Here is a 15,923-nt window from a genome sequence, read left to right on the forward strand (position 1 = left end):
AACGGAAATTAATAATTTTCACACAGTGCTGAATGTGTCTGTGTGTACATGTGTAGGTTCTGGGGTGAGTTCTGAAAAGTAGCACTATACTGTAGGTGAAGCTTGGCTTGTCTATATGAGAATCAAGAAAGATTAAAAAAAAAAAAAAAAAACATTGATTGATATAAAATAACATAATTTATTCGTTGTGTTAAGGATTGGGCATTCCGTGGGTCAGTATTTCTGCTTCATTTTCTGCATTTGTTCTAACTGTACTGTGTTCAAATGAATACGACGTCATGTCTTTTCCCTGTCAATAGAACGAACCTCTGTTGGCCACGAACCGTCTTTTCACCGACGTCCTCATCTGGGAATCGGGATTACATTGTTATTATCTTGTGAGGATTAAGGATTTGTCTCAACCACAGAGTGGTGCTGCCTAACACAAGGAAATCACAACGGGGATGTTACAAAAGTCTATTGTTCATATCCCAACAGTAATAACAAAAATAATAATAATAAAATCCTTAAAAAAAAGAGTTGGGTTGGGTAGTGCTTCTGAACAAAGGGAATGTCTTTTGTTTTAATAACAGCTTGTAATTTCGGGTGGAGGATTTAAAAAAAAAAATACAACAGCATGTATTTATGATTTCAGATGTCAAAGGTCGATGGCAATTTGGTATTACCGTGAACATATCATTAATGAGAATGAGACCAAATACAAAACCAGGTTGTGTGGGATATTACAAGCCCAATGTTTAAACGTGTTTACAAGGACATGGTGTTGCTGCCGTTGGCGAACCTTGTCAATATAAACTTGAATACAGAAACACATTGTAGTGGTGATGAACGTGTCAATATGAAACACATTGTAGTGGTGATGAACGTGTCAATATGAAACACATTGTAGTGGTGATGAACGTCAATATGAAACACATTGTAGTGGTGATGAACGTCAATATGAAACACATTGTAGTGGTGATGAACGTCAATATGAAACACATTGTAGTGGTGATGAACGTGTCACTATGAAACACATTGTAGTGGTGATGAACGTGTCAATATGAAACACATTGTAGTGGTGATGAACGTCAATATGAAACACATTGTAGTGGTGATGAACGTGTCACTATGAAACACATTGTAGTGGTGATGAACGTGTCACTATGAAACACATTGTAGTGGTGATGAACGTCAATATGAAACACATTGTAGTGGTGATGAACGTGTCACTATGAAACACATTGTAGTGGTGATGAACGTGTCACTATGAAACACATTGTAGTGGTGATGAACGTGTCAATATGAAACACATTGTAGTGGTGATGAACGTCAATATGAAACACATTGTAGTGGTGATGAACGTCAATATGAAACACATTGTCGTGGTGATGAACGTGTCAATATGAAACACATTGTAGTGGTGATGAACGTCAATATGAAACACATTGTAGTGGTGATGAACGTGTCACTATGAAACACATTGTAGTGGTGATGAACGTCAATATGAAACACATTGTAGTGGTGATGAACGTGTCAATATGAAACACATTGTAGTGGTGATGAACGTGTCAATATGAAACACATTGTAGTGGTGATGAACGTGTCAATATGAAACACATTGTAGTGGTGATGAACGTCAATATGAAACACATTGTAGTGGTGATGAACGTCAATATGAAACACATTGTAGTGGTGATGAACGTGTCAATATGAAACACATTGTAGTGGTGATGAACGTCAATATGAAACACATTGTAGTGGTGATGAACGTGTCAATATGAAACACATTGTAGTGGTGATGAACGTCAATATGAAACACATTGTAGTGGTGATGAACGTGTCACTATGAAACACATTGTAGTGGTGATGAACGTCAATATGAAACACATTGTAGTGGTGATGAACGTCAATATGAAACACATTGTAGTGGTGATGAACGTGTCACTATGAAACACATTGTAGTGGTGATGAACGTGTCACTATGAAACACATTGTAGTGGTGATGAACGTGTCAATATGAAACACATTGTAGTGGTGATGAACGTCAATATGAAACACATTGTAGTGGTGATGAACGTCAATATGAAACACATTGTAGTGGTGATGAACGTGTCAATATGAAACACATTGTCGTGGTGATGAACGTGTCAATATGAAACACATTGTAGTGGTGATGAACGTGTCACTATGAAACACATTGTCGTGGTGATGAACGTGTCACTATGAAACACATTGTAGTGGTGATGAACGTGTCAATATGAAACACATTGTAGTGGTGATGAACGTCAATATGAAACACATTGTAGTGGTGATGAACGTGTCAATATGAAACACATTGTAGTGGTGATGAACGTCAATATGAAACACATTGTAGTGGTGATGAACGTGTCAATATGAAACACATTGTCGTGGTGATGAACGTGTCACTATGAAACACATTGTAGTCTATGTCTAACTATTTTTAATCTCCTGAAGACTTGGCTATTCAAGAGAACCGGTCAAACTGCTGTTCCTATTCAACTAATAGTCTCCCGAGGAATTTACACGATTGACAGTGTTCAGATATGTCTCCCGGCTGCGGTCCAATCAAACGTCTCACCCGAGGCCACGGTCCAATCAAACTTCTCACCCTAGGCCACGGTCCAATCAAACGTCTCACCCTAGGCCACCATTGACATTTGTTGCATTCAGCTCCCTTAATATTTCTGGATGTGTCCAAGCAGATTAAGCCTTCTTTTAGCCTTGTTGCAATTGATGCTAGTGACTAGTGCTGATTCCCAAAGGGCCCCATATTCCCTTTATATGGCTCAACTTTTGAACAGGGTGCCATTTTGGGACAACGATTATAATATATTTCCTTGTTCCAGTCAGTTGCTGGCCCTAACCCATGGCTGTCTCTGTTATAGAATATATTCCCTAGTTCCAGTCTATTGCCCTAACCCATGGCTGTCTCTGTTATAGAATATATTCCCTAGTTCTAGTCTATTGCCCTAACCCATGGCTATCTCTGTTATAGAATATATTCCCTAGTTCCAGTCTATTGCCCTAACCCATGGCTATCTCTCATAAAGAATATATTCCCTAGTTCCAGTCCATTGCTGGCCCTAACCCATGGCTGTCTCTGTTATAGAATATATTCCCTAGTTCCAGTCTATTGCCCTAACCCATGGTTATCTCTCATATAGAATATATTCCCTAGTTCCAGTCTATTGCCCTAACCCATGGCTATCTCTCATATAGAATATATTCCCTAGTTCTAGTCCATTGCTGGCCCTAGCCCATGGCTATCTCTGTTATAGAATATATTCCCTAGTTCCAGTCTATTGCCCTAACCCATGGCTATCTCTGTTATAGAATATATTCCCTAGTTCTAGTCCATTGCTGGCCCTAGCCCATGGCTATCTCTCATATAGAATATATTCCCTAGTTCTAGTCCATTGCTGGCCCTAGCCCATGGCTATCTCTGTTATATAATATATTCCCTAGTTCTAGTCCATTGCTGGCGCTAATGTCACCTGTTCCTCGTTGAGGTTGATTAGTTGCGCTATTCAAGCCGGTAGGCCAGCCTGCTCCTTGTGCCGGCTTAACTATTTTTCCCACTGTGGGGTAGTACGTATTGTGTTGGGCATTTGTATTTGTGCGCCTGGTATTCTTGTGGAGTGCTATTTTTCCCCTGTGCGCAATAAACGCTATCCTAAACTTTCTGCCTCCTGCGCCTGACTCCGCACCCACTACGCCCAGAGCGTTACACCTAACCCACGGCTATCTCTGTTATAGAATATATTCTCTAGTTCCAGTCTATTGCCCTAACCCATGGCTATGTTTGTTATATAATATAGTCCCTAGTTCCAGTCCATTGCTGGCCCTAACCCATGGCTATCTCTGTAACTCAAAGTATTTCCTTCCTGTAGGTGTCATCTAGCCATGTGGTGCACAATGTATCCACATGGTCCTCCATCTCTTCCAGTGTGGGAGTTGCTTCTGTCTCTGTGTCCCGAATGGTACCATATTCCCTACAAAGTGCACCACTTTTGACCAGAGCCTTTTCCTTTTGGCCCCTAGTCAAAAGTATTCCACTATGTAAGGGTGCAAAAAAAGGACCCTAGTGTCTATGTGGGAGCTGGCTATATATGACGTCCCTCATCGCGCTCAGCAGAGTTGATTACGAAGCATGCTGCTGGAATGGGACTGATTGTCACCAGGGATGATGTTAGCGTTAAGGTCATCACAGTGCTATCCTTATAACACACCTCAAAAGGTGTAGTTTTATGGAGAGACTCCAGTCCCTACTAGTTGTTAAAATGGATCACTGGAAGCTGTATTTATGTTTTGATTAAGTTTTATTTGGATGTTTTGGTTGTTTGCAAAGAAAAAAAAACAATCCCGTTTGCACGTATTCCTTTTGGAGGTCACTTAGACAAAGAAAAGACAGCCATCAAATGCTTCCAGTTGTGATATAACCTGAGACTGACATTTCTTATGAAATCATGCAACATACCGTACCGTACAGCGTTGTGGCTCAGCACATCTGGTAGGACTGGACCAGTAGAAAAAAGTGTTGAATTTCAATTCAAGTAACGAGAGGAGGAGTCTAATTTGGAAGTGAAATGGGCAAATGTGTGTGTGTGTGTATGGTAATGATCATCTGTTCACCGAATTACAGGCCAGCCGGTCGGTTCTACTGATGTGCTGCTACCTCCTTCCCCTTTGAGCTGCGGAGACTGGAGAGAGACCTTTTCAGACCTTTACGTTTTCATGTGCAAACTTTGAGTTGTGTTCGGGTTTAAATAAGGCATGACTAATGCGTTCTGATTTCAAAGGGAGTCAATCTATGTATCCTAACAGGCCAGACAAGACCTCCCGTCACCCCCTCCGAAAAATACACCTACTAATTTGTTTCAGTACTGAGCCTTCAAGCCTTCAAGTGGCCGTCTGTTGAATACAGACGGTTTCCCCTCTTTTCTGTTTTCACAAAATGGCGCCAGTCTTTTATCTGGCTAACCGTGATTTAGAAGGCCCTGCTGTAGTGTGTGATTGTGAATGAGTCTGGACGGATTCAATCAGTTTCATTTGTACAGACACTGTTGACTTCCATAGAAAAACACTGGCACTCGCACTACAGGTGGAACACAGACAGGCTGAAGATTAGGGACCATAGTCCAATTAAAGCTGGCTGTTTGTCTTGATGTCTTGTTTGTCACATGCGTGTGTTACTCACTGTTAAAAGGCCAGGTATGCCTCTCAGGTGGCCCCTACCTCAGTCTACACAACAACCTTGTTCCAAATAGCACCATGTCCCCTGTATAGTGCACTTCATTTGACAAGAACACACTAAAGCAATTGCTGCAATGGACAATATGACTTTAACATGTTCCCATTTGATTTCAGCAACAAAATAACAACAACAGAAATGATCTCGTTTTGTTTTATGACGCTCTAATCTTTAATTGACTGTAGTGTTTAGTCTTTCTTGGCCTCAGAAGTAGCTGTCGATGACTTCAATACGCTCTTCAATAAGACTTTAAAGACTCGTTGGACTCTGGTAAACACAACAACAGAGCAAACTTCTTAAAGCGAACCTGAGCCACCGTTTCTGATCATCTATAAAAGCACAGCATCATCCTAGTATTCAAGTCGTGGCGTTAACGGATTGGTTTAAAGCAAAAACATAATGCCGTCATAAATAGGCATTATGCGTCGCCATATTGTCCCGACGAGAAACATCTGTAAGAAGAGATGGGGAAACTTTAAAATGACATTTTGTAAACAGACCTCCAAAAGGCCATGGCCAAACTACAAAAAGAAGGCGTTTAGTTTCCAGAATAGAGCAAACACAATCATTGAAGAAGAAAACGTGGCTTAGCCTCATTCTCTGATAATTGTATCTGTTTCTAACACACAAACACACACACACACACACTCACACACACAAACACACTGAGTGGATGAGATGAGCTCCCAGTCTGCAACAAAAAGCCAGTTCTGCTCTGCCCTTGGAGCCGTGGATCAGGAAGTGACTGAAGCACTTCTGTCCCAGTGTAACGCTGTAACACTTGGTCTTGTCCCTAGTCACTGCCTGGATCAGAGAAGCTGCGCTGCCATCATCCCAGAGCTGGCAGCAGTAAGGCCAGGCTTAGAATGACAAATTGGTTGGGGGGAGCTGATGATAGCAGGCCAAGAAAGATACTTTGAAGAGGAAACGGTCGGACTGGTTTGTGACAAGCATGCAAATGATATAGTCAAGTGTATACATGTCTGAAGGCCTTGCGATGTGAAATGAGCCTATCCCAAAGAAGAAGTGGCACAAGCCATTCTCGTCAAGACTAAACACACTGAGGCGTTTAGCTCAGAAGTATCTTGAATAAACAGAAGAATTAGAGCTTCTCTGTCTTGTCTCTTGTTGCCTGACCCGAATCTGCACAAAATAGAACTCAAATACTTATTCTTCGATTTGCTCTGCATTCATTAAATTCAGATAGTCAGTGTGGTGCCTATAATCTTAGGTCTGTGTATGGATAGCTGTGTGAGTGACATTGTGTCAATGTGTTGGTCAATAATTGCATGTGTCCCAAAATGAAGATCTGCAATTATTGACTGATGCTACTTCTATGAGTTCTGTCGGCAGTTTCCATATTCTTTCTATGAAGTTATTATCATTTATTTAAAAAATCTAAACGCCTTTAAACCGACATTACATTTTTCTAATTATGTTTCTATTGTAACCTGTTGGTTACAAATGTACAGTGCATTCGGAAAATATTCAGACCCCTTGACTTTTTCCACATTTTGTTAAAGTTACAGCCTTTTTCTAAAATGGATAAAATTTATTATTTTCCTCATCAATCTACCCACAATACCCCATAACGACAAAGGGAAAACAGGTTTATAGAATATTTTGCAAATATATTCAATTGTTTACATAAGTATTCAGACCCCTTGTTTTGAGACTTGAAATTGAACTCAGGTGCATCCTGTTTCCATTGATCATCCTTGAGATGTTTCTACAACCTGGAGTCCACCTGTGGTAAATGCAATTGATTGAACATGATTTGGAAAGGTACACACCTGTCTATTTAAGGTCCCACAGTTGACAGTGCATGTCAGAGCAAAAACCAAGCCACGGGGTCGAAGGAAATGTCCGTATAGCTCCGAGACAAGATTGTGTCGAGGCACAGATCTGGGGAAGGCTACCAAAATATTTCTGCATCATTGCATGTTTCCAAGAACACAGTGATTTCCATCATTCTTAAAATGGAAGAATCTTGGAACCACCAAGACTTGTCCTAGAGCTGGCCACCTGGACAAACTGAGCAATCGGAGGAGAAGGGGCCTTTTTTAGGGAGGTGACCAAGAACCCAGAGATCCAGAGTTCAGAGTTCCTCTGTGGAGATGGGAGAACCTTACAGAAGGACAACCATCTCAGCAGCACTCCACCAATCAGGCCTTTATTGTAGAGTGGCCAGACGGAAGCAACTCCTCAGTAAAAGACACATGAGAGCCCGCTTGGAATTTGCCAAAAGGCACCTAAAGGACTCTCAGACCACGAGAAACAAGATTCTCTGGTCTGATGAAACAAACATTGAACTCTTTGACTTGAATGCCAAGTGTCACGTCTGGAGAAAACCTGGCACCATCCCTACGGTGAAGCATGGTGGTGGCAGCATCATTTTTGGGGATGTTTTTCAGCAGCAGGGACTGGGAGACTAGTTAGGATCTAGGGAAAGATGAACAGAGCAAAGTACAGAGAGATTCTTGATGAAAACCTTCTACAGAGAACTCAGAACCTCAGACCTAGGCAATGGTTCACCTACCAACAGGACAACAATTGTAAGTACATAGCCAAGACAATGGCACAAGTCTCTGAATGTATTTGAGTGAACCAGTCAAGGCCCGGACTTGAACCCGATCTAACATCTCTGGAGAGACCTGAAAATAGCTGTGCAGCGATGTTCCCCATTGAGAAGCTCTGCAGAGAAGAATGGGAGAAACTCCCCAAATACAGGTGTGCCCAGCTTGTAGCGTCATACCCAAGAAGACTCTACGCTGTAATCGCTGCCAAAGGTGCTTCTACAAAGTACTGAGTAAAGGCTCTGAATAATATTTAAATGTGATATTTCATTTTTTTATTGATCATTATGGGGTACTGAGTGTAGAAAAAAAAAAAAAAGAGAAATTATTTTAGAATAAGGCTGTAACGTGACAAAATGTGGAAAAAGTCAAGGGGTCTGAATACTTTCCCAATCCACTGTATAAGTAAATAATGAAGAGTGATTAATAACTCCAGAGAATGTGTTTCCTCTGCTCCAGAGTCCAATGGCGGTGAGCTTTTACACCACTCCAGCCGACGCTTGGCATTTCGCATGGTGATCTTAGGCTTGTGTGTGGCTGCTCGGCCATGGAAACCCATTTCATGAAGCTCCTGATGAACAGTTTGTATACTGATGTAACCAATGTGAAATAACTAGCTTTTAGCGTTTGAATTGGTGACGTCACTCGCTCTGAGACCTTGAAGTGGTTGTTCCCCTCGCTCCACAAGGGCCGTGGCTTTTTTGGAGCGATGGGTAACGATGCTTCGAGGGTGGCTGTTGTCGATGTGGTTCGAGCCCAAGTAGGGGCGAGGAGAGGGACGGAAGCTAAACTGTTACACTGACGTTGCTTCCAGAGACAGTTTGGAACTCTGCAGTGAGTGTTGCAATCGAGGACAGACTAATTTAACGCGCTACACGCTTCAGCACTTGGCGGTACCGTTCTGTGAGCTTGTGCGGCCTACCACTTCAGAGCTTAGCCATTGTTGCTCCTAGACGTTTCCACTTCAAAATAACATCACTTACAGTTGACCAGGGCAGAAATTTGACGAACTAACTTGTTGGAAAGTTGGCATCCTATGACGGTGCCACGTTGAAAGTCACTGAACTCTTTCTATTGACAATGTTTGTCTATGGAGATTCCATGGCTGTGTGCTCGATTTTTATACAACTGTCAGCATCAGGTTTGGCTGAAATAGCCAAATCCAATAATTTGAAGAGGTGTTCACATACTTTTGAATATATAGTATATATAAACCAATATACTTACCTGTCATTATGGGTTAACTTAGTTGAATATGCAGTAAGTTATGTTACTTGACTATGCAGTATCGTATGTATCTGTTTGTGACATGCAATGTGCTTTGTGGACTTCACTGGACAGAAGTTGCTCTCCGGTTTTGTGATGAAGCAAAGGTGTGGATGAGTTTATTCTAGTGGCTCAGCCTTTAGGTCTATATATCACAGTCACAGTCGCATATGAACCAAAAGGTTATAGAGACAACAACTTTAATTATCACAACACATAGCTTGTAATATGTTTTTTTCTGGTTTGGCTTTCCTTGTGATTTTACCCACACACCGCTACTGTTAATACGTAAGGTAATGGTAAATCATTTTTCTCTGGATCTTCTAACAGCGAGGCATCTGTTCTGGTTTGTGCATGTATTAGCAACTTGACAGTTTTTCTGTTTGTTTGGTGCTGCCAAGGACATTCACTAGCTTATTTTTTTTTGTGTGCTCTGATTACACGCAAGTATCCAGTTCAGTTCAGCAGTTTACACAGATGACTTCGCCATATGAAAAACCTTCCATAGAAAAATATACCTAGCGACCTCCTTTTAATTTCTCATCCAACTGGTGTTAGCTAGCTAGCTAAATCTGCTAGCCTTCTGCTAGCTAGCTGCTACTGTTTCACAGCAACTGAATTTTGCACCCGGTTTAAGAACTCTGAGATTCAGCTGATAAGATGTTAGCATTGTCAGAAATGATACAAAAAGGTAGCACTTTGTTGGTTTGTGCACGTGAGAGAGGTCAATTGTGAATGTTATCAAACCTGCTGCGCCTACAACACGTATCCAAATGGATCTATGTCTACTGGTCACCGTATGGACCCTGTAGCCTCATTTTAGTCTGACGACTAGAATTTGAGCTTTGTTTGGGCAGAAACATTTTCTGACCCCCCCCCCCCCCCCCCCCCCCCCCCCCCCCCCCCCCCCCTAATGCTAACAACTCCTGTCAAAAAAATCCGAAAGATTAGTTCTTGGTAACGGCCAGACGGATTATGACAACAGGCGGCGAGGGTGTTGTGTACCTCCAATCAATGAATTTTCATCCACATTGGTGTCATATTGGCTTACATATGATGGTAGGGAGATTGAATTTAAAATTTAGCTTCAACCAATGCATACTAAAGTCGAGCCAACCTGGCTAGAACAAAACCGAAGTTCAAACGCAGTGAGTGGTTGGTCTCTTACTGACAAAACAGCGTCGTCGTTTACACTGTAATTTAATTATTTCCCCATGGCACCTTAGACAAAGGACGAAGGACTAGCATCTTGTGAGTGCCTTTAGACTGTTTCTCAGGGAAAATTGGCCCTCCTCCAAGCCAAAACAATTATGGCAATGCATTGGCTACACTACAGAACTGCTGTAAGCATGGCGTGCCATGTCAAAGTACAGACAGGACATCAGACCAATAGTATTTTTCCTTGTGTAGGAGGTAAGCGATTGGTTCGCACTGGTTTGAGTAGTTCATATGGTCATAATATATATATTTCTGATCAGTTATTACATCATAGGATGTGCTTTATAATGCATTATAGACTGTTCGTAAGAAGATTATAAAGGCATTACGAAGAGGCTATTCAAAATGTCACAACCACTTTTTTTTCTCGTCTCTAATTATAATTGCTTTGCAGTTTGGGCTCATTATGGCAAAGTGCTTGTATTTGTGCTTTCCTTAAGGAGATATACTGTAGTGTTACCTTCATTTTATACACTAAATACTAAACACACATGGAAACTAGTAAAAACCCACAGAGCTTGGAGGGAAGATCATTAGTGCTTCGTGCCCTGTCAGCCTGTCTGTGGGTCTGTGTTGTTTCACTGTTTGACTGACAGAGTCTATCTAAAAACATGGCAGATAGATACTCCAACTGTCTTGTAGGTTTTCTTTTTACCATTAAAATGATATTCAATTAGGCTTTGATGGCTTCTTGCCTGAAACCACGCCTTTATAATGATTTCAGGTAGAACATTCAAGTTGAAATATGTTCTTGCCTTGGAGCCCCATCAAAATAATTGTTTTGATATGTCGTGTTGTTTTTTTGTTTTTGTTTTTTTGGCACAGACAATAATTGGAAATGATCCTAGCTAGGGAAAATATTTTTGGGGGGAGTTATGTTGACTGAAACGAGCTACAGTCCCTTGGCATGATATGATGGAATTTGAGTCCAACATCAGGCTAGTAGAAAGTCCGTCAGTGGTTTGGGGGAGTGGGAGAGAAAGTGTTTCTGTGTACTGTGTTGTCACTTTGATTGCGTGTCCAAAGTAGTAGCTGGATAATAATACAGGGATTGAAACCTCCCAAATTGCCCAGGGCTAATGATCAGGTGGGGAGGAGGGGTTGGAGGAGGCTGTTGGTGGAGCACAGCTAGCCTCTCCATTTCTGTGGAAAACCCTCTATTATTGTTCACGGAATGCTTCTCCACACATCTGGGACATTTGTATCCTTCCTTATTCTAACACTGCATCTATTATTTTCTATTCGTATACCTTTCATAATTTTACCTTTATTTTACTAGGCAAGTCAGTTAAGAACAAATTCTTATTTTCAATGACGGCCTAGGAACAGTGGGTTAACTGCCTGTTCAGGGGCAGAACGACTGATAAATCCTATGTCATTTAGTACTGATAAATCCTATGTCATTTAGTACTGATAAATCCTGTATAATTTAGTACTGATTAATCCTATGTCATTTAGTACTGATAAATCCTGTATCATTTAGTACTGATAAATCCTATGTCATTTAGTACTGATAAATTCTATGTCATTTAGTACTGATAAATCCTATATCATTTAGTACTGATAAATCCTGTATCATTTAGTACTGATAAATCCTATGTCATTTAGTACTGATAAATCCTGTATCATTTAGTACTGATAAATCCTATGTCATTTAGTACTGATAAATCCTGTATCATTTAGTACTGATAAATCCTATGTCATTTAGTACTGATAAAAAATCCTATGTCATTTAGTACTGATAAATCCTACAGGAAAACATTATAACTCCAAGAGCATTTACTCCCGAGTGGCGCAGCGGTCTAAGGCACTGCATCTCAGTGCTAGAGGCATCACTACAGACCCTGGTTCGATCCCGGGCTGTACCACAACCTGACCATGATCTGGAGTCCCATAAGGTGGCGCACAATTGGCTCAGCGTCATCCGAGTTAGGTGAGGGTTTGACCGGGATAGGCCGTCATTGTAAAAAAAAAAAAAAAACTTTAAATAAAGGTTAAATAAAAAATAATCAAAATAATAATAATAAAAATACTGGACAGTCAGACAGGTGTAAAGCTAAGGCACACAACACTCATACAACAGTATATATCATATAATACTGGATCAAATTTGAGTATATCTGGTATTTCAGGAATCCATTGCTGGTGAATCCCTTCATCGTAACAAAACAATATTCCAAAATGACTTGTTTTTTTGTGCTTGTTCCATTCTTCATATTCACTACCTGTCAGCGACTCATGTCATGGTGTACAGTTCAACCAGCAGCGGAATCCATAGACAGTATTTCTTGTCTTCCTGCTTCAGATCAAAAACATTGAACTCACATGATCAAAGCCATTTGATAATCCTGGAACTACAGCGTTTGCTTTAATCCCAGTGAGAGAAAATGTTTTCGTTTTTTTTTAAACACAAAAACACAAAAATGTCAGAAAAAAAAGGAATTGTGGAATTGCAGTTGACTGAATGCAGCAACAGTAAGGCACTTTGTAGAGATAGCCAGGAAGTTAGCTGACAGTATAAAGCATCTCTGTGTATGTGCAGAGAATGCCAGTGGTGCCCAATGGCCCCCACTCAGCCGACATACCAATGTGCCCCCTCCCCCCCCCAAAAAAGCCCCTGTCTGCTTGACACTGGGAGTGAATGGTGCTCTTGTTTTCAGGTTTGTAGGGAGTCTGCCTTGAATGTGAACAGCATGGGTTGTATCCTGCATGGGCTATGATGGCCTAGGGAATGAAAGCTAATGTAGTTCCCTAGGGTAGCTATTTTGCAAGCTAGCACAGAAAGAAGAGTGTGAGTGTTAGCTCTTCTTCACCAATATATTTCTATTGCTGTCTATTAACCCCCTAGGGTAGATGTCTGCTCCCTGCAAAAAACTAAACTGAACAAAAATATAAAAATGCAACATGTAAAGTGTTTCATGAGCTGAAATAAAAGACGATAAACATTTACATATGAACAAAAAGCTTATTTCACTTAGATTTTGTGCACACATTTGTTTACATCCCTGTTAGTGAGCATTTCACCTTTGCTAAAATAATCCATTCGGCTGACAGGTGTGGCACATCAAGGACCTGATTAAACAGCATGATCATTACACAGGTGCACCTTGTACTGGGGAAAATAAAAAGCCACTCTAAAATGTGCCGATTTGTCACAAAACACTAAGCCACAGATGTCAAAAAATGTTGAGGATGTGTATAATTGGCATGCTGACTGCAGCAATGTCCACCAGAGCTGTTGCAAGATCATTTAATGCTAATATCTCTACCATACGCATACTCCAACGTTGTTTTAGAGAATTTGGCAGTACGTCCAACTGGCCTCACAACCATAGACCACGTGTAACCATGACAACCCAGGACCTCAACATCCCGCTTCTTCACCTGCAGGATATTCTGAGAGCAACCCAGACAGCTGATGGAACTGTGGGTTTGCGTAACCTAAGAATCTTTGCACAAACTGTCAGAAACCGTCTCGAGGAAGCTCATCTATGTGATCGTCGTCCTCCCCAGGGTCTTGACCTGACTGCAGTTCGGCGTCATAACCGACTCAGTGGGCAAATGCTCACCTTCGATGGCCACTAACACGCTGGAGAAGTGTGATCTTCACAGATGAATCGCAGTTTCAACTGTACCGGGGAGATGGCAGAAAGCGTGTATGGTGTCGTGTGGGCGAGCGGTTTGCTGATGTCAACGTTGTCTCCTCTACTGTAGTCTCCTCTACTGTAGTCTCTCCTACTGTAGTCTCCCCTACTGTAGTCTCCCCTACTGTAGTCTCCTCTACTGTAGTCCCTCCTACTGTAGTCTCCCCTACTGTAGTCTCATCTACTGTAGTCTCCTCTACTGTAGTCCCTCCTACTGTAGTCTCCCCTACTGTAGTCTCCCCTACTGTAGTCTCCTCTACTGTAGACCCTCATACTGTAGTCTCCTCTACTGTAGTCTCCTCTACTGTAGTCTCTCCTACTGTAGTCTCCCCTACTGTAGTCTCCTCTACTGTAGTCTCCTCTACTGTAGTCCCTCCTACTGTAGCCTCCCCTACTGTAGTCTCCCCTACTGTAGTCTCCTCTACTGTAGTCTCCCCTACTGTAGTCTTCTCTACTGTAGTCTTCTCTACTGTAGTCTCATCTACTGTAATCTCATCTCCTGTAATCTTCTGGTCTCCTGTAATCTTCTGGTCTCCTCTGCTGTAGTCTCCTCTACTGTAGTCTCCCCTACTGTAGTCTCCTCTACTGTAGTCTCTCCTACTGTAGTCTCCCCTACTGTAGTCTCCTCTACTGTAGTCTCCTCTACTGTAGTCTCCTCTACTGTAGTCTCTCCTACTGTAGTCTCCCCTACTGTAGTCTCCTCTACTGTAGTCTCCTCTACTGTAGTCTCCCCTACTGTAGTCTCCTCTACTGTAGTCTCCCCTACTGTAGTCTCATCTACTGTAGTCTCCCCTACTGTAGTCTCCCCTACTGTAGTCTCCTCTACTGTAGTCTCCCCTACTGTAGTCTCATCTCCTGTAGTGTCATCTACTGTAGTCTCCTCTACTGTAGTCTCCTCTACTGTAGTCTCCTCTACTGTAGTCTCGTCTCCTGTAGTCTACTCTACTGTAGTCTCCTCTACTGTAGTCTCCTCTACTGTAATCTCGTCTCCTGTAATCTTCCGGTCTCCTTTAATCTTCTGGTCTCCTCTGCTGTAGTCTCCTATACTGTAGTCTCCCCTATTGTTTTCTCCTCTACTGTAGTCTCCTCTACTGTAGTCTCCTCTACTGTAGTCTCCTCTACTGTAATCTCATATCCTGTAATCTTCTTGTATCCCCTGCTGTAGTCTCCTCTGCTGTAGTCTCCTCTACTGTAATCTTGTCTCCTGTAATCTTCTTGTCTCCCCTGCTGTAGTCTCCTCTGCTGTAGTCTCATCTACTGTAGTCTCCTCTACTGTAATCTCGTCTCCTGTAATCTTCTTGTCTCCCCTGCTGTAGTCTCCTCTGCTGTAGTCTCCTCTACTGTACTCTCGTCTCCTGTAATCTTCTGGTCTCCCCTGCTGTAGTCTCCTCTACTGTAATCTCGTCTCCTGTAATCTTCTTGTCTCCCCTGCTGTAGTCTCCTCTGCTGTAGTCTCCTCTACTGTAGTCTCCTCTACTGTAGTCTCCTCTACTGTAATCTCGTCTCCTGTAATCTTCTTGTCTCCCCTGCTGTAGTCTCCCCTGCTGTAGTCTCCACTGCTGTATTCACCTCTACTGTATTCACCTCTACTGTAGTCTCCCCTGCTGTAGTAGCCTCTACTGTAGTCTCCTCTGCTGTAGTCCCCCCTGCTGTAGTCTCCTCTGCTGTAGTCTCCTCTGCTGTAGTCTCCCCTGCTGTAGTCTCCCCTGCTGTATTCACCTCTACTGTATTCACCTCTACTGTAGTCTCCCCTGCTGTAGTCTCCCCTGCTGTGGTCTCCCCTGCTGTAGTCTCCTCTACTGTAGTCATCTCTACTCTAGTCTCCTCTACTGTAGTCTCCTCTACTGTATTCTCCTCTGCTGTAGTCTCCCCTGCTGTAGTTTCCTCTACTGTAGTCTACCCTGCTGTAGTCTCCCCTGCTGTGGTCTCCCCTGCTGTAGTCTCCTCTACTGTAGTCATCTCTAC

The 15,923-nt window shown here is 42.1% G+C and overlaps 1 protein-coding gene across 1 annotated transcript in view; it reads left to right on the forward strand.

Moving 5' to 3' along the window:
• LOC110489225 (protocadherin-11 X-linked) overlaps positions 1–15,923 on the forward strand; it is a 280,236-nt gene that overhangs the window by 93,587 nt on the left and 170,726 nt on the right. The gene's annotated exons all lie outside the window — the stretch shown is intronic.

This window comes from Oncorhynchus mykiss, chromosome 14 (genome assembly GCF_013265735.2).
Source record: "Oncorhynchus mykiss isolate Arlee chromosome 14, USDA_OmykA_1.1, whole genome shotgun sequence".
NCBI classification, from domain to species: Eukaryota; Metazoa; Chordata; class Actinopteri; order Salmoniformes; family Salmonidae; genus Oncorhynchus; species Oncorhynchus mykiss.